Here is a 15,695-nt window from a genome sequence, read left to right on the forward strand (position 1 = left end):
TACCTCCCAACAGTCCTGTTTTTGGCGGGACCGTAACGTTTTTGGGGGGCGGTTTCGCCACCTGCCCAGGGACGGCAGTGTCCCGCGGGGGGGGGTGTGTAGTTGGGGACTGAAGGGGGCACAGCCTCTATTCAGCGACGCAAGGGTCTCGCTTCACAGGACCAAGAAGTTGGGAGGTGTGGTACGCTGTAATACAGTTCTGCATTGGTGATGTCTTCAGCCTGAAATTATGCCACTTATAACTGTTATTATTATGAAAACATGCAGCCATAAATCAATATATCTATGTATAATTACAAATACTGTATACTGTACATTTCCTATGTTCTAAGATGAATGATGGGCCTATGAATTTATAATTGTGGCACTACCCCCTACTGACTCTCCCCCAGCCACAGAACTATGGGGAGAATATACAAACTCCACACAGTTAGGGCCATGGTGGGAATGGAACCCATGACCTCAGTGCTGTGAGGCAGTAATGCTAACCATTACACCATCCATACTGCCCCACTGACTATTGATCTCACTAGATTTATCCAGCATGCTGGATATTAATTGCCCGTCGATAGCAAAGTATGATTATGGGGTGTCCTCAATTGGTTGCGGTGGTGGGGCCACAATGGGCAATGACCCGATGATGACGGGGGCTAAGGTTGTATATAGCCAGGTATTTTCCACTTCGCTAGAGGTCCCAATTTAGCGGTTGATATTATGCAGGTGTCCTCAAGGTTGGTAGACTTGAATGGCAAGTGATGTAAGTGGCCAACCTCAATTCCTGCGCTCGCTGTATAAAAGATGTCTGGTTGGGATATTGACCGATGATAGGTATTGGTGGTAACAGGCTGAGAAAGCGTGGGTGACAAGATGATAATGAAGATCCAGATGGGCTGGGTAGGCAGGGGGTATTCAATGGGTACATTTGGTCCGGTCCAGAGGTACTCCTAATGCGTTTCGCTGCTTAGAAGGTGCAGCTTTTTCAAAGGTGGAGTGGGTACTGTTAGCCATGGGGTTTTTATACACATGGACAAATGAATGAATCATAACACCTGTGGTGTGATTTACAAAACAACATAATATGTATAAAGAAATGCGTATCAACAGAAGGCAAACGATAATAATATACATTAAGTTGTTAATACAGATCAAGGATTTCAAAAACGAGTATTGCAAAGTATAAATCCAAGTGGTAATAAGAATGACAGGGAAAGTGTGTAGGAACGATATTTAGCCAATCAGTTTGAGAGATGTCAGAATTAGCATATTATTGTGAGGTGTTGTCATGGTGACCGGCAGCTAGTCCAATCAATAGTCTTAGCTGTCCGGTCACATGACACTGAGCAACGTGTTGCCGGGACCCGGAAGTATCGGGATCCTGCGTGCGGTTCAAGCCTCGTTTCAGGCTCCGTTCGTAAGAGGCTTCCATCACGTGACTGCGTGTCAGGCCTCTTTCTATTGTTGTACAGGGATTGGCCGTGTTTTAAATGTGTCAAACACTGCTTTGCTTTGGAGCCTGGGCGGGTATCTATAAGCGACACAAGCATTTGGAAAGTCACTGGGATTAATGGGCATAGTCAGCGTACAGATTATTAACCCCTTCACGACATTTGACGTATATATACGTCATGGCCGGGAAGTACTTCCCGACCGTTGACGTATATATACGTCATGGCTTAAAACTGTCACTGCGTCTAGAGACGCAGTGACAGAGGGACGATGTCTGCTGTCCCTGACAGCAGACATGTCCCTGCATGCCCAGGGGGGGCTGCGATGCTGCCCCCCCCCGTCGGCGATCGCTGTGATTGGCTGTTCAGTGTGAACAGCCATTCACAGCGTTTTCTGTGTCACCGGCGAATAACGTTCGCCGGTGACACGGGATCGGAGGTGATTGGTGCTGTAAAGTACAGCACCAATCACCGCGGGGTGTAAGGGTGACACTGGTGTCACCCCACCTCACCCCGCCCCCAAAGGCCGTGATTGGTTCGTCGGACCGACGGACCAATCACAGCCATGGAGGGGGGTTTAAACTAACGGTGACTGCACTGCAGACGCCATTCCGGTCTGGAATAGCGTGCAGTGCGGTCACCGTGCCCAGCTGCCGCCATATACTGACCAGAACCCATCCAAATACTTACCTGATCACTGCCTGGATCTTGCTTATTCTTGTGACATCCTGTGACATCCTGTGACATCCTGTGCTGTGTTGTGCTGCTGCGAGTTATTAGATAGAGAGATAGAGAGAGATAGAGAGAGATAGAGAGAGAGAGATAGAGAGAGATAGAGAGATAGTGACAGATTGTGCTATATATTTTTTATATAACTGACTGCTGCCCCCCCTTTTGTGCTGATCAGTATAAATTAACTGATCAGCAACTTTTTGGGGGCGCAGTTTTTTTTTTATATATAGATATACCTGTCAGTGCTGCTGCTGCAGTGTCATAGAGTGATAGATAGTGAGAGATAGAGAGATAGAGAGAGATAGTGACAGAGAGTGATAGAGACTGCTATATTTTGTGTCTGCTGCCCCCCTTTTGTGCACCCCCAGCAACTTTTTGGGGGTGCAGGGGTTATTTTTCATATATATAACTGTCAGTGCTGCTGCTGCAGTGTCATAGAGTGATAGATAGTGAGAGATAGAGAGATAGAGAGAGATAGTGACAGAGAGTGATAGAGAGTGCTAAATTTTGTGTCTGCTGTCCCCGCCTTTTGTGCTGATCACTATATCTGAGGTGATCAGCAACTTTTTGGGGGTGCAGAGGTTTTTTTTTTTATATATACCTGTCAGTTGCTGCCAGTTGCACTGTCAGTTGCACCAAAGGTTGTGCACCTGCTGCCCCTCACTGGTAATCAGTGTCGCATCACTGATCACCTTTTTTTTTTTTGTGGGTGCTGTGGGGTCTTTTTTTATTTTTTTTTTATACACACTGTGATTTTGTGGGTGTCCTGTGGCCACTGTGCGCTGATCAGTGACGTACATCACTGATCAGCTTTTTCGGCACAGGGTTGATCTATTTTTTTTTTTTTTTATCCAATTCCTGTTGCCTTTGAGCGCTGTTCAGTGACGGACGTTACTGACCAACATCTGTGCTCAATTTTTGGCGCAGGACCTTTTTTTTGTTTTTTTAACCCCTTCAATTTTTTTTTTAACCCCTTCAATTTTTTTTTTTTTTAACCCTTCAATTTTTTTTTTTTTTTTGTATTTTTTTGTATTTTTTTTTTCTGCACTACATACACACTACACACTACATACCCCCCGGGTTGAAATAAAGTTTGTACCCCCCCCTACACTATACACGTGTTGAAACATTTCACTACCAGTAACACAAAAATAAAAATGGCATCCCAAATGTCATCCCAAATGTCATCCCAGTCATCCAGAAGAATGTATTCAGTGGAGGAGGCATATGCCATGCTTGCCTCTGACTCTGACACAGCCAGTGAGGCAAGCGGGGAATTTGAAGGATTCGTCTTAAGCTCTTCTTCCTCCTCTGGTGATGAGGGACCCCCTCAAAGACGCCCCCGTAGAGCAGCTGAGACCCCCCCCCAATAATTGATCTCGTATGGACCCCACCACCAGACAATTTTGAGCCCCAGGTTCCTGAGTTTTTGGCCATGCCAGGAATCCAATTTGATTCCACAGGTCTCAGAGAAATTTACTTTTTCAAATTATTTTTCTCTGATGATTTTATAAATTTAATGGTGGACCAAACTAATTTATATGCCCAGCAGTTTATTGCTCAAAACCCCACGTCATCATTTGCTAGGTGGACCCCTGTAGATGCAGTAGAGATGATGACGTTTTGGGGTCTGGTGTTACATATGGGCATAGTAAAAAAGCCACAAATTAGGCAATATTGGAGTACAGATGTTCTGTACAGCACCCCATTTTACCGTATGGCCATGCCCCGGGCTCGTTTTGAGGCAATCCATAAATTTATACATTACACCGATAATGCACAGTGCCCACCCAGAGATGATCCCACCTTTGACAGGCTATTCAAAGTCAGGCCGGTCATTGATCATTTCAGTGCCAAATTTGCAGAGCTATACATCCCTGATAAATGTATTAGTATCGACGAGTCCCTTATACATTTTAAAGGAAGGGTTAAATTCCGCCAGTACCTTCCCAGTAAGAGGGCAAGGTATGGCATAAAAATGTATAAGCTGTGTGAAAGCACCACAGGGTACACCCACAAGTTTAGGGTATATGAAGGGAAGGATTCAAGAATTGAACCGCCAGAATGCCCCCCCTCCCTCGTAGGTGTTAGTGGAAAAATTGTCTGGGATTTAATGCACCCCTTCCTGGATAAGGGTTATCACCTCTATGTGGATAACTTTTACACCAGCATCCCCCTGTTTAAGGCCCTTGGTTCAAGAGGTACAGCAGCTTGCGGTACTGTGCGCAAGAACCAAAGAGGCCTCCCCAAAACGCACATTGCCCAAGTACTAAGAAGGGGTGAAAGCAGGGGAATATGCACCGAAAATATGTTGTTGGTCAAATATAAGGACAAGAGGGATGTCCTTATACTGACAACAATTCATGGAGACAGTACCACCTCCATCCCTGTACGAGGTACCAGTACCCACACCTCAAAACCAAATTGTATCCTAGATTACAATAAGTACATGGGCGGAGTGGATCTTTCAGATCAGGTACTGAAGCCGTACAGTGCCCTGCGGAAAACAAATATCTGGTACAAGAAGCTGGCCGTGTATATCATCCAGATGGCACTGTATAACGCTTACGTGCTATTCCGTTCTACCAGCCAGAGGGGGACATTTATGTACTTTCAAGAGGAAGTCATAAAGGGCCTAATATTTGGGAATCAGCAGGCAGAGGGCCCCAGTACTTCTAGTACTGGCCCCTGTATTGTACCAGGGCAGCATTTTCCCAACGAAATCCCCTCCACTGCAAGAAAGGGCAGGACACAAAAAAGGTGCAAAGTTTGCTATAAAAAGGGAATAAGAAAGGAAACTATCTTCCACTGTGAAACTTGCCCCGACAAACCCGGCCTATGTATAAAGGAGTGTTTCAAAATATACCACACATCTATGGATTATTAGGTTCATCATTTCACCGTGCTTCGGGGGTCTTGCTAATGCCACATAGCACCCACCATTCATTCCACCAGAATCTGAGCTGCAAAATCCAAAAATCACTCCTTCCCTTCTGAGTCCTGCCATGCACCCAACTGGTATTTTTTTGTCACATGTGAGGCATTGCCGTACTCTGGAGAAATGAGGGCACAGATTTTGGGGTGCTTTGTCTCCTTCATTCCTTGTGAAAATGAAAAATTTTGAGCCAGAAGTACATTTTTGTGTAAAAAAATGTAATTTTTCATTTTCACTGCCCAGTTGTACCAAAATTGATGAAACCCCTGGGGGTTTGAAATGTACATTATACCCCTAGATGAATTCCCTGAGGGGTGTAGTTTGCAAAATGGGGTCACTTGTGGGGGGGTTCCACTGTATTGGTAATGCAACATAGCACCCACCATTCATTCCACCAAAATCTGTGCTCCAAAATCCAAAAATAACTCCTTCCCTTCTGAGTCCTGCCATGCACCCAACTGGTATTTTTTTGTCACATGTGAGGCATTGCCGTACTCTGGAGAAATGGGGGCACAGATTTTGGGGTGCTTTGTCTCCTTCATTCCTTGTGAAAATGAAAAATTTTGAGCCAGAAGTACATTTTTGTGTAAAAAAATGTAATTTTTCATTTTCACTGCCCAGTTGTACCAAAATTGATGAAACCCCTGGGGGTTTGAAATGTACATTATACCCCTAGATGAATTCCCTGAGGGGTGTAGTTTGCAAAATGGGGTCACTTGTGGGGGGGTTCCACTGTATTGGTGCTTGGGGGGTCTTGCTAATGCGACATAGCACCCACCAAAATTCCACCAGAATCTGAGCTGCAAAATCCAAAAATCACTCCTTCCCTTCTAAGTCCTGCCATGCACCCAACTGGTATTTTTTGGTCACATGTGAGGCATTGCCGTACTCTGGAGAAATGGGGGCACAGATTTTGGGGTGCTTTGTCTCCTTCATTCCTTGTGAAAATGAAAAATTTTGAGCCAGAAGTACATTTTTGTGTAAAAAAATGTAATTTTTCATTTTCACTGCCCAGTTGTGTCAAAATTGATGAAACCCCTGGGGGTTTGAAATGTACACTATACCCCTAGATGAATTCCCTGAGGGGTGTAGTTTGCAAAATGGGGTCACTTGTGGGGGGGTTCCACTGTATTGGTGCTTGGGGGGTCTTGCTAATGCGACATAGCACCCACCAAAATTCCACCAAAATCTGAGCTGCAAAATCCAAAAATCACTCCTTCCCTTCTAAGTCCTGCCATGCACCCAACTGGTATTTTTTGGTCACATGTGAGGCATTGCCGTACTCTGGAGAAATGGGGGCACAGATTTTGGGGTGCTTTGTCTCCTTCATTCCTTGTGAAAATGAAAAATTTTGAGCCAGAAGTACATTTTTGTGTAAAAAAATGTAATTTTTCATTTTCACTGCCCAGTTGTATCAAAATTGATGAAACCCCTGGGGGTTTGAAATGTACACTATACCCCTAGATGAATTCCCTGAGGGGTGTAGTTTGCAAAATGGGGTCACTTGTGGGGGGGTTCCACTGTATTGGTGCTTGGGGGGTCTTGCTAATGCGACATAGCACCCACCAAAATTCCACCAGAATCTGAGCTGCAAAATCCAAAAATCACTCCTTCCCTTCTAAGTCCTGCCATGCACCCAACTGGTATTTTTTGGTCACATGTGAGGCATTGCCGTACTTTGGAGAAATGGGGGCACAGATTTTGGGGTGCTTTGTCTCCTTCATTCCTTGTGAAAATGAAAAATTTTGAGCCAGAAGTACATTTTTGTGTAAAAAAATGTAATTTTTCATTTTCACTGCCCAGTTGTGTCAAAATTGATGAAACCCCTGGGGGTTTGAAATGTACACTATACCCCTAGATGAATTCCCTGAGGGGTGTAGTTTGCAAAATGGGGTCACTTGTGGGGGGGTTCCACTGTATTGGTGCTTGGGGGGTCTTGCTAATGCGACATAGCACCCACCAAAATTCCACCAGAATCTGAGCTGCAAAATCCAAAAATCACTCCTTCCCTTCTAAGTCCTGCCATGCACCCAACTGGTATTTTTTGGTCACATGTGAGGCATTGCCGTACTCTGGAGAAATGGGGGCACAGATTTTGGGGTGCTTTGTCTCCTTTATTCCTTGTGAAAATGAAAAATTTTGAGCCAGAAGTACATTTTTGTGTAAAAAAATGTAATTTTTCATTTTCACTGCCCAGTTGTATCAAAATTGATGAAACCCCTGGGGGTTTGAAATGTACACTATACCCCTAGATGAATTCCCTGAGGGGTGTACTTTGCAAAATGGGGTGACTTGTGGGGGGGTTCCACTGTATTGGTGCTTTGGGAGTCTTGCTAATGCAACATAGCACCCACCATTCATTCCACCAAAATCTGTGCTGCAAAATCCAAAAATCACTCCTTCCCTTCTGAGTCCTGCCATGCGCCCAACTGGTATTTTTTGGTCACATGTGAGGCATTGCCGTACTCGGGAGAAATTGGGGCACAGACTTTGGGGTGCTTTGTCTCCTTCATTCCTTGTGAAAATGAAAAATCTTGAGCCAGAAGTGCATGTTTGTGTAAAAAAATGTAATTTTTCATTTTCACAGCCCAGTTGTACCAAAATTGGTGAAACCCCTGGGGGTTTGAAATGTACACTATACCCCTAGATGAATTCCCTGAGGGGTGTACTTTGCAAAATGGGGTGACTTGTGGGGGGGGGGGGTTCCACTGTATTGGTGCAACATAGCACCCACCATTCATTCCACCAAAATCTGTGCTGCAAAATCCAAAAATCACTCCTTCCCTTCTGAGTCCTGCCATGCACCCAACTGGTATTTTTTGGTCACATGTGAGGCATTGCTGTACTCTGGAGAAATGGGGGCACAGATTTTGGGGTGCTTTGTCTCCTTCATTCCTTGTGAAAATGAAAAATTTTGAGCCAGAAGTACATTTTTGTGTAAAAAAATGTAATTTTTCATTTTCACTGCCCAGTTGTATCAAAATTGATGAAACCCCTGGGGGTTTGAAATGTACACTATACCCCTAGATGAATTCCCTGAGGGGTGTACTTTGCAAAATGGGGTGACTTGTGGGGGGGTTCCACTGTATTGGTGCTTTGGGAGTCTTGCTAATGCAACATAGCACCCACCATTCATTCCACCAAAATCTGTGCTGCAAAATCCAAAAATCACTCCTTCCCTTCTGAGTCCTGCCATGCACCCAACTGGTATTTTTTGGTCACATGTGAGGCATTGCCATACTCGGGAGAAATTGGGGCACAGACTTTGGGGTGCTTTGTCTCCTTAATTCCTTGTGAAAATGAAAAATCTTGAGCCAGAACTGCATTTTTGTGTAAAAAAATGTAATTTTTCATTTTCACTGCCCACTTGTATCAAAATTGGTGAAACCCCTGGGGGTTTGAAATGTACACTATACCCCTAGATGAATTCCCTGAGGGGTGTACTTTGCAAAATGGGGTGACTTGTGGGGGGGTTCCACTGTATTGGTGCAACATAGCACCCACCATTCATTCCACCAAAATCTGTGCTGCAAAATCCAAAAATCACTCCTTCCCTTCTGAGTCCTGCCATGCACCCAACTGGTATTTTTTGTTCACATGTGAGGCATTGCCGTACTCGGGAGAAATTAAGGCACAGATTTTGGGGTGCTTTTTCTCCTTCATACCTTCTGAAAATGAAAAATTTTGAGCCAGAACTGCATTTTTGTGTAAAAAAATGTAATTTTTCATTTTCACTGCCCACTTGTATCAAAATTGGTGAAACCCCTGGGGGTTTGAAATGTACACTATACCCCTAGATGAATTCCCTGAGGGGTTTACTTCGCAAAATGGGGTGACTTGTGGGGGGGTTCCACTGTATTGGTGCAACATAGCACCCACCATTCATTCCACCAAAATCTGTGCTGCAAAATCCAAAAATCACTCCTTCCCTTCTGAGTCCTGCCATGCACCCAACTGGTATTTTTTGGTCACATGTGAGGCATTGCCGTACTCGGGAGAAATTGGGGCACAGATTTTGGGGTGCTTTGTCTCCTTCATTCCTTGTGAAAATGAAAAATTTTGAGCCAGAAGTACATTTTTGTGTAAAAAAATGTAATTTTTCATTTTCACTGCCCAGTTGTATCAAAATTGATGAAACCCCTGGGGGTTTGAAATGTACACTATACCCCTAGATGAATTCCCTGAGGGGTGTACTTTGCAAAATGGGGTGACTTGTGGGGGGGTTCCACTGTATTGGTGCTTTGGGAGTCTTGCTAATGCAACATAGCACCCACCATTCATTCCACCAAAATCTGTGCTGCAAAATCCAAAAATCACTCCTTCCCTTCTGAGTCCTGCCATGCACCCAACTGGTATTTTTTGGTCACATGTGAGGCATTGCCGTACTCGGGAGAAATTGGGGCACAGATTTTGGGGTGCTTTGTCTCCTTCATTCCTTGTGAAAATGAAAAATTTTGAGCCAGAACTGCATGTTTGTGTAAAAAAATGTAATTTTCCATTTTCACATCCCAGTTGTACCAAAATTGGTGAAACCCCTGGGGGTTTGAAATGTACACTATACCCCTAGATGAATTCCCTGAGGGGTGTAGATTGCAAAATGTGGTGACTTGTGGGGGAGGTTCCTAACTTTTAGCACTTATGGTGCCTAGAAACCTACATGGTGCCTAAAAAAAAATCTCATAAAAAGGAGGCTCCAAAATCAAGTAGGTGCTCCTTCTATTATGAAGCCTGTGGTTTGGTCAACGTGCACACTAGGGCCACATATAGGATATTTTTGAAAACAAAAGAATTGGGGGAATCAATTTTTAGTCACATTTCTCTAGTAAAATCTACTGTATTCGTTAGAAAAATGTATTAAAATTGAAACTCTGCAAAAAAAAAGAAATTTTGAAATTTCACCTACACTTTGTTTTAATTCCTGTGAAACACCTAAAGGGTTAACAAACTTCCAAAATGCTGTTTTGAATACTGTGAGGGGTGCAGTTTTTGAAATGGCATCATTTATGGGGGTGTCTCACATACAAGTCCCTCAAAGTCACATCAGAACTGAACTGGTCCCTAAAAAAATCAGTGTTTGAAATTTTCTTGAAAATTTGAGAATTTGCTAGTCATATTTGAAGCCTCCTAGTGTCCAAAAAAATGAAAAGGAGGTTGAAATAATGATTGCAACATAAAGTAGACATATGGTCTTTGTTAGTTATTAACTATTTTAAGTGGTATGATTATTTGTCTCACAAGCAGAAAATGTGACATTTTGCATATTGCTAAATTTTCCATTTTTTCACGATATTTTGGTATTTTTCACAAAAAAACACAGACTGTATCGACCCAAATTTACCACTAACTTGAAGTACAATGTGTCACGAGAAAACAATCTCAAAATCACTGGGATAAGTAAAAGCAAAAAAAGTTATCCCCACTTAAGTGAGACATGTCAGATTTGAAAAAAAGGGCTCTGTCATGAAGGCACAAACTGGCTCTGTCATGAAGGGGTTAATAAAAACGGAATAATTAGAAAAGCAAAAAGATTATATTATACTCATATATAGACATGAGGGCAATATAGTTTTATTTGTATGTATGAGTGCACACACGTAGATAAAACAAGCAAATTGCATGTAGTCAAGTGGGAAACAGCTTGGATCGGTTGTCATGGTAATCATTAGAATCACAAGATAATTGTATTGTGTAGATATCCATACATGGTACCAATAGAAACAAAAAAACATATATATAAATATATATGTAAAACCATAAAGTTATATTGAAGTACATTGAGATTAAATAAAATAAAATACACAAAAAAAAAGGTACAATTAGAAAATAAAAATAATAATAAAAATAAATATAAAAATAAAAATTAGAAAATAAAATAAAAAAATAAATGAAGATATGAATAAAAATGAATGAAAATTAATATAAATAAGGAATCAAAAGAATCCCAATGGATGCAGTATTCCATATATGTTTTAAAATAGTAATGGTTCCATGTTAGTAATCCTAAAAAGGGTTAATAAGTAACCCTATGTGGATCGCATAAATCTCAGATCCATATAGAGTATCCATAAAAGATAGAGCCTAATAATAACTAGATGTCTAAGGTCGATAATATATATCTATTTCTAGAGAGGAGATGAAATGACATGAAACACATAGGATCTGTATCTAATATCTCATGGCATATTGGAAACCAGGGAGTGGTCTTTGGCGCTCGGGGCAAAGGGGGTGTAACTTGTCCCCCTGCAGCCACCACGTTAGAGGATTGCTAGCCTCTAAAAATGGACAAGAACAAAAAAAGAACGTGGGGCGCTTGGGTATGACAAGGAATTCACAATTTATTAAAAAAACATATACCACAACAATACATACAATGATACAATTTAAAACCAGAGTGTCACTAAAGTGCTATTGAAATAAGCATTAGACGATCTATCCCCTTATGGTGGAAAAAAAAGGGGGGATTAATTTTGGATGGAAAAAGTCCAATTAATTTCCAAGGTACAATGTCCTTTAGGAACAGGGTAGTTCGCATGGGTGATTCACCGCATTGGGAAGATTAGTGTGCACACTTTTCTTTACTGCAGCACAGGTATCCTGCTCGTAGAGGTAATAGCAGTCACAATTTAAACACAGGACTTCTGTCACACAGAATGCAGTGACAGTGTCCGTCCTGTATTTTTTGAAGTGGATCTTACCGCTCTGTAGCGTTGGCAGGTATCGGCAATGATGAACTAGTGCAACTGCACTGTAGCGCCTGCTTGTTTGTGCCTCTCGGCTGGCTCGGCTGTTGGATGGGAGCGCACAGCCGGTTGTTGTATTCAGCTAGTACCATCTCCTTGCTGCAATCGGTGTTTACCTCCGTGTTACGCTCTGCCACAGCTTGTCTGTTGGAGTCAGGAGCGAAAAGCTAAATGTTTTTTGAATGAGACAGGTAATAATGGAGACCGTGATGATTACCCAAATAAGGGACACCTGTATATGCAAACATAGTTTGAGACATATCTCAAACTGATTGGCTAAATATCGTTCCTACACACTTTCCCTGTCATTCTTATTATCACTTGGATCTATACTTTGCAATACTCGTTTTTGAAATCCTTGATCTGTATTAACAACTTAATGTATATTATTATCGTTTGCCTTCTGTTGATACGCATTTCTTTATACATATTATGTTGTTTTGTAAATCACACCACAGGTGTTATGATTCATTCATTTGTCCATGTGTATAAAAAACCCATGGCTAACAGTACCCACACCACCTTTGAAAAAGCTGCACCTTCTAAGCAGCGAAACGCGTTAGAAGTACCTCTGGACCGGACCAACTGTACCCATTGAATACCCCCTGCATACCCAGTCCATCTGGATCTTCATTATCATCTTGTCACCCACGCTTTCTCAGCCTGTTACCACCAATACCTATCATCGGTCAATATCCCAACCAGACATCTTTTATACAGCGAGCGCAGGAATTGAGGTTGGCCACTTACATCACTTGCCATTCAAGTCTACCAACCTTGAGGACACCTGCATAATATCAACCGCTAAATTGGGACCTCTAGCGAAGTGGAAAATACCTGGCTATATACAACCTTAGCCCCCGTCATCATCGGGTCATTGCCCATTGTGGCCCCACCACCGCAACCAATTGAGGACACCCCATAATCATATTTGGGAATAGACCATCTGAGGCATCGTGTGGTAACTATTAGCCCAGTGGGCCACTTGATTTTTCTCAATTATTGTTATACCTCCTCATCCAATGGAACTGGTCATACTTTTTGATTCTTCAATTCAGTCTCCGGTCCAGTTATAACAACATATTTGTTTTTATCCATCTGATTCCTTCAATTTTATTTATTTATTAATTTTTATTTTTCATTATTTAATATTTTTCATACTGTGCAATTGTACCTATTGATTTTAATTGTTATTAAACATTGTATACCCTTTTCATCAAACCAGCGCCACTTCATTTTCTTTTTTGCTTGGTCTATTGGGGCTGACAACCCCTTTCTAAGTGGCAGCTCTTAACGAGGCACCCTTGATAGCGCCTGTCTGTGCACCCTAGGGGACACACCATTCTTTCTCGCTTTTTTGTCTTTGACATCAGGCAGCAGAATCATGGGATGCTTTGCTAAGTTTGATGAAAGGATCAACAGAAGGCAAACGTATTTTTCTAAATGGGATTGTCCTAATGATATTGACTATAAGGATCCTAATAATGAACTTAGGGAGGACTTCTATAAATTAGAGAATCTCCTCAAAAATGAAATGCGACATTGGTTAGACAGCGTTAATTTGCAAAAATATGCTGAAAAACGTATGATCCCTAGAGGTCTTAGGATTTTTAAGCCATCAGTGTTCAATGATGATTCCCAATTTCAGGGCGAGTGGGAGAAGATTCTAGACACTTGCTCTCTGTCTCTCATTGATCTGGTCATAAAATATAGACAGGAGAAAGCCAGACAATTGGAGACTGAGATCAATTTATTAAAAAAGAAATTAGAACCACTAAGCCATCTTAAAGAATTCAAAGAGAGAGGTGAGAATGTCATGGATAAAGTTGCTAATTTTGAACAAACATTATTAGACACAAAATACAAGAAATTTAAACGGGATCTTGCTGATTACAAAGAGGGTCAAGTACGATCATATAAAGATAAAAACAAAAATAGGCAGCTAGACAGAATTAAGGACCTACCAGTATACCCTAGGAGAGATAGGTCACGACAGGATAACAATCCCCATTCTATGTATAATCGCCGACGAGACAGCTCAGATCATTGGAGGAATAGAAAGAACTCATCCTCCCAATTCCGTCAATCTAGAGAAAATAGGGACAATATTCAGACCCAGAGAGAACCAAAACCCATTAGAGATGTTGACAGAGGAGCCCGCCCCAAACAGAGGAACCCGGAGGGGAGATACAAACAGGATACTGCGTTTTTTTTAGATCTTCCACAGAAGTCTCACATTGTACAGAACCTAAACAGAAACCAGCCCATGGGCACACCAAAAAGAAGAAGAGCTTTAAGTCTCGAGGGAGACGAGGAGGAAGACAGGTCAAATCTAAGATACTAAAAAAACAAAAATCTAACAATAGAGCCACCAAAAAACAAACTATTTTTAACTTATCATCCAAGAAATTGACACCAGCAGATATTTCACTGCTAAGTCGAGGGTTGAGTTTTGCCCCCTCTTCGACACCCAATATGTTCGATCTTTTTGTCGAACTAAATCGTTTTGTACGAACATTGAGTCGGAAACGTTTTTTTGCCAAACAAAACTTGTCAAAGAAAAAAGAAGTAGCCTTCCCTATCCTGCTGGATAGTGGAGATGACATAGCCCTAGATAATCTCCAAGATCTCTTAGCTGAAAATGCCTCCATGAATAGTCCAGAGAAAATCTTTGATTGGGAAAAAACATCAAACAAATTCAAACAGAAATCGGAATTCTTTCCGATCAAATCGAAGGGCCATTACCTGGATAGCTTTTATAAGATTACCCTGAACGACTTAAAGACTCTTTGCAGTGAAATCAATACAAACAAAACAACAGAAAAAAACTAATCTAAATAAATGGGAAACACAGGCCCTTAAAAAATTAATAAAAGATACAAACATCGTAATTAAGGAGGCGGACAAAGGGGGGGGACTGGTAATCCAGGACCGCCCGGATTATATAGAGGAAGCATTACACCAGTTGAGCGACTCTAACTTCTATAAGAAACTTACCACAGACCCCTCCGCCCTCTTTCTAAAAGAACTCTTTGACCTTTTGGATACTGCTAAAACCGATGGGGTCCTATCCAAAGATGAAATTTGGTTTTTGTATATTGAACACCCTCTCACCCCCATCTATTATCACCTTCCTAAAATACACAAGTCCCTCACGACACCCCCCGGTCGTCCCATTATTTCTGGTATAAATTCCCTCACTTCTAATTTATCCTTTTATGTTGATCACTTTCTTCAGACACGTGTCTCTTCCTTGAGGTCCCACATCAGAGACTCAACCCATTTTTTAGAAAAAATACAAACTATAACATGGAAGGACACGTATGCCTTCCTGACATTAGATGTACAGAGCCTATACACACACATCCCCCATAATTTGGGGGTTCGTTGTATAGAAGCCAAACTCAACAGAGATGGTGACCTTGAGGAGAGACACAGACAATTTATCACGGATTCTATTAATTTCATCCTCACCCACAATTATTTTACTTTCCTTGACACTATTTACTTACAGGTGATGGGTACGGCCATGGGGACCAGATTCGCGCCGAGCTATGCGAACCTCTATATGGGTGAGGTGGAGGACAGTCTCATATGGGGGGGGACCGTTCGGTGCGAATCTGGTCCTGTATGGCCGTTACATTGATGATTTGTTTATTATTTGGGATGGGGACCTATCACAAGCACTTTCTTTTGTTGATCACCTTAATACCAACACTTTTAATTTACATTTCACCCATTCATTTGATAACCATAAAATGGATTTTTTGGATTTGACCCTTGAGATTAAAGATAACTCAATCTCCACCAGTACATTTTTTAAAGAAGTAAGTACAAACAACT

General features: G+C 41.9%; 1 protein-coding gene across 2 annotated transcripts in view; it reads left to right on the forward strand.

Moving 5' to 3' along the window:
• Positions 1–15,695, forward strand: part of LOC146074318 (stabilin-2-like) — a 324,893-nt gene that overhangs the window by 187,613 nt on the left and 121,585 nt on the right. The window lies entirely within an intron of this gene.

The sequence above is a fragment of the Crinia signifera genome, chromosome 4 (genome assembly GCF_055691185.1).
Source record: "Crinia signifera chromosome 4, ASM5569118v1, whole genome shotgun sequence".
In the NCBI taxonomy this organism is placed as follows: Eukaryota; Metazoa; Chordata; class Amphibia; order Anura; family Myobatrachidae; genus Crinia; species Crinia signifera.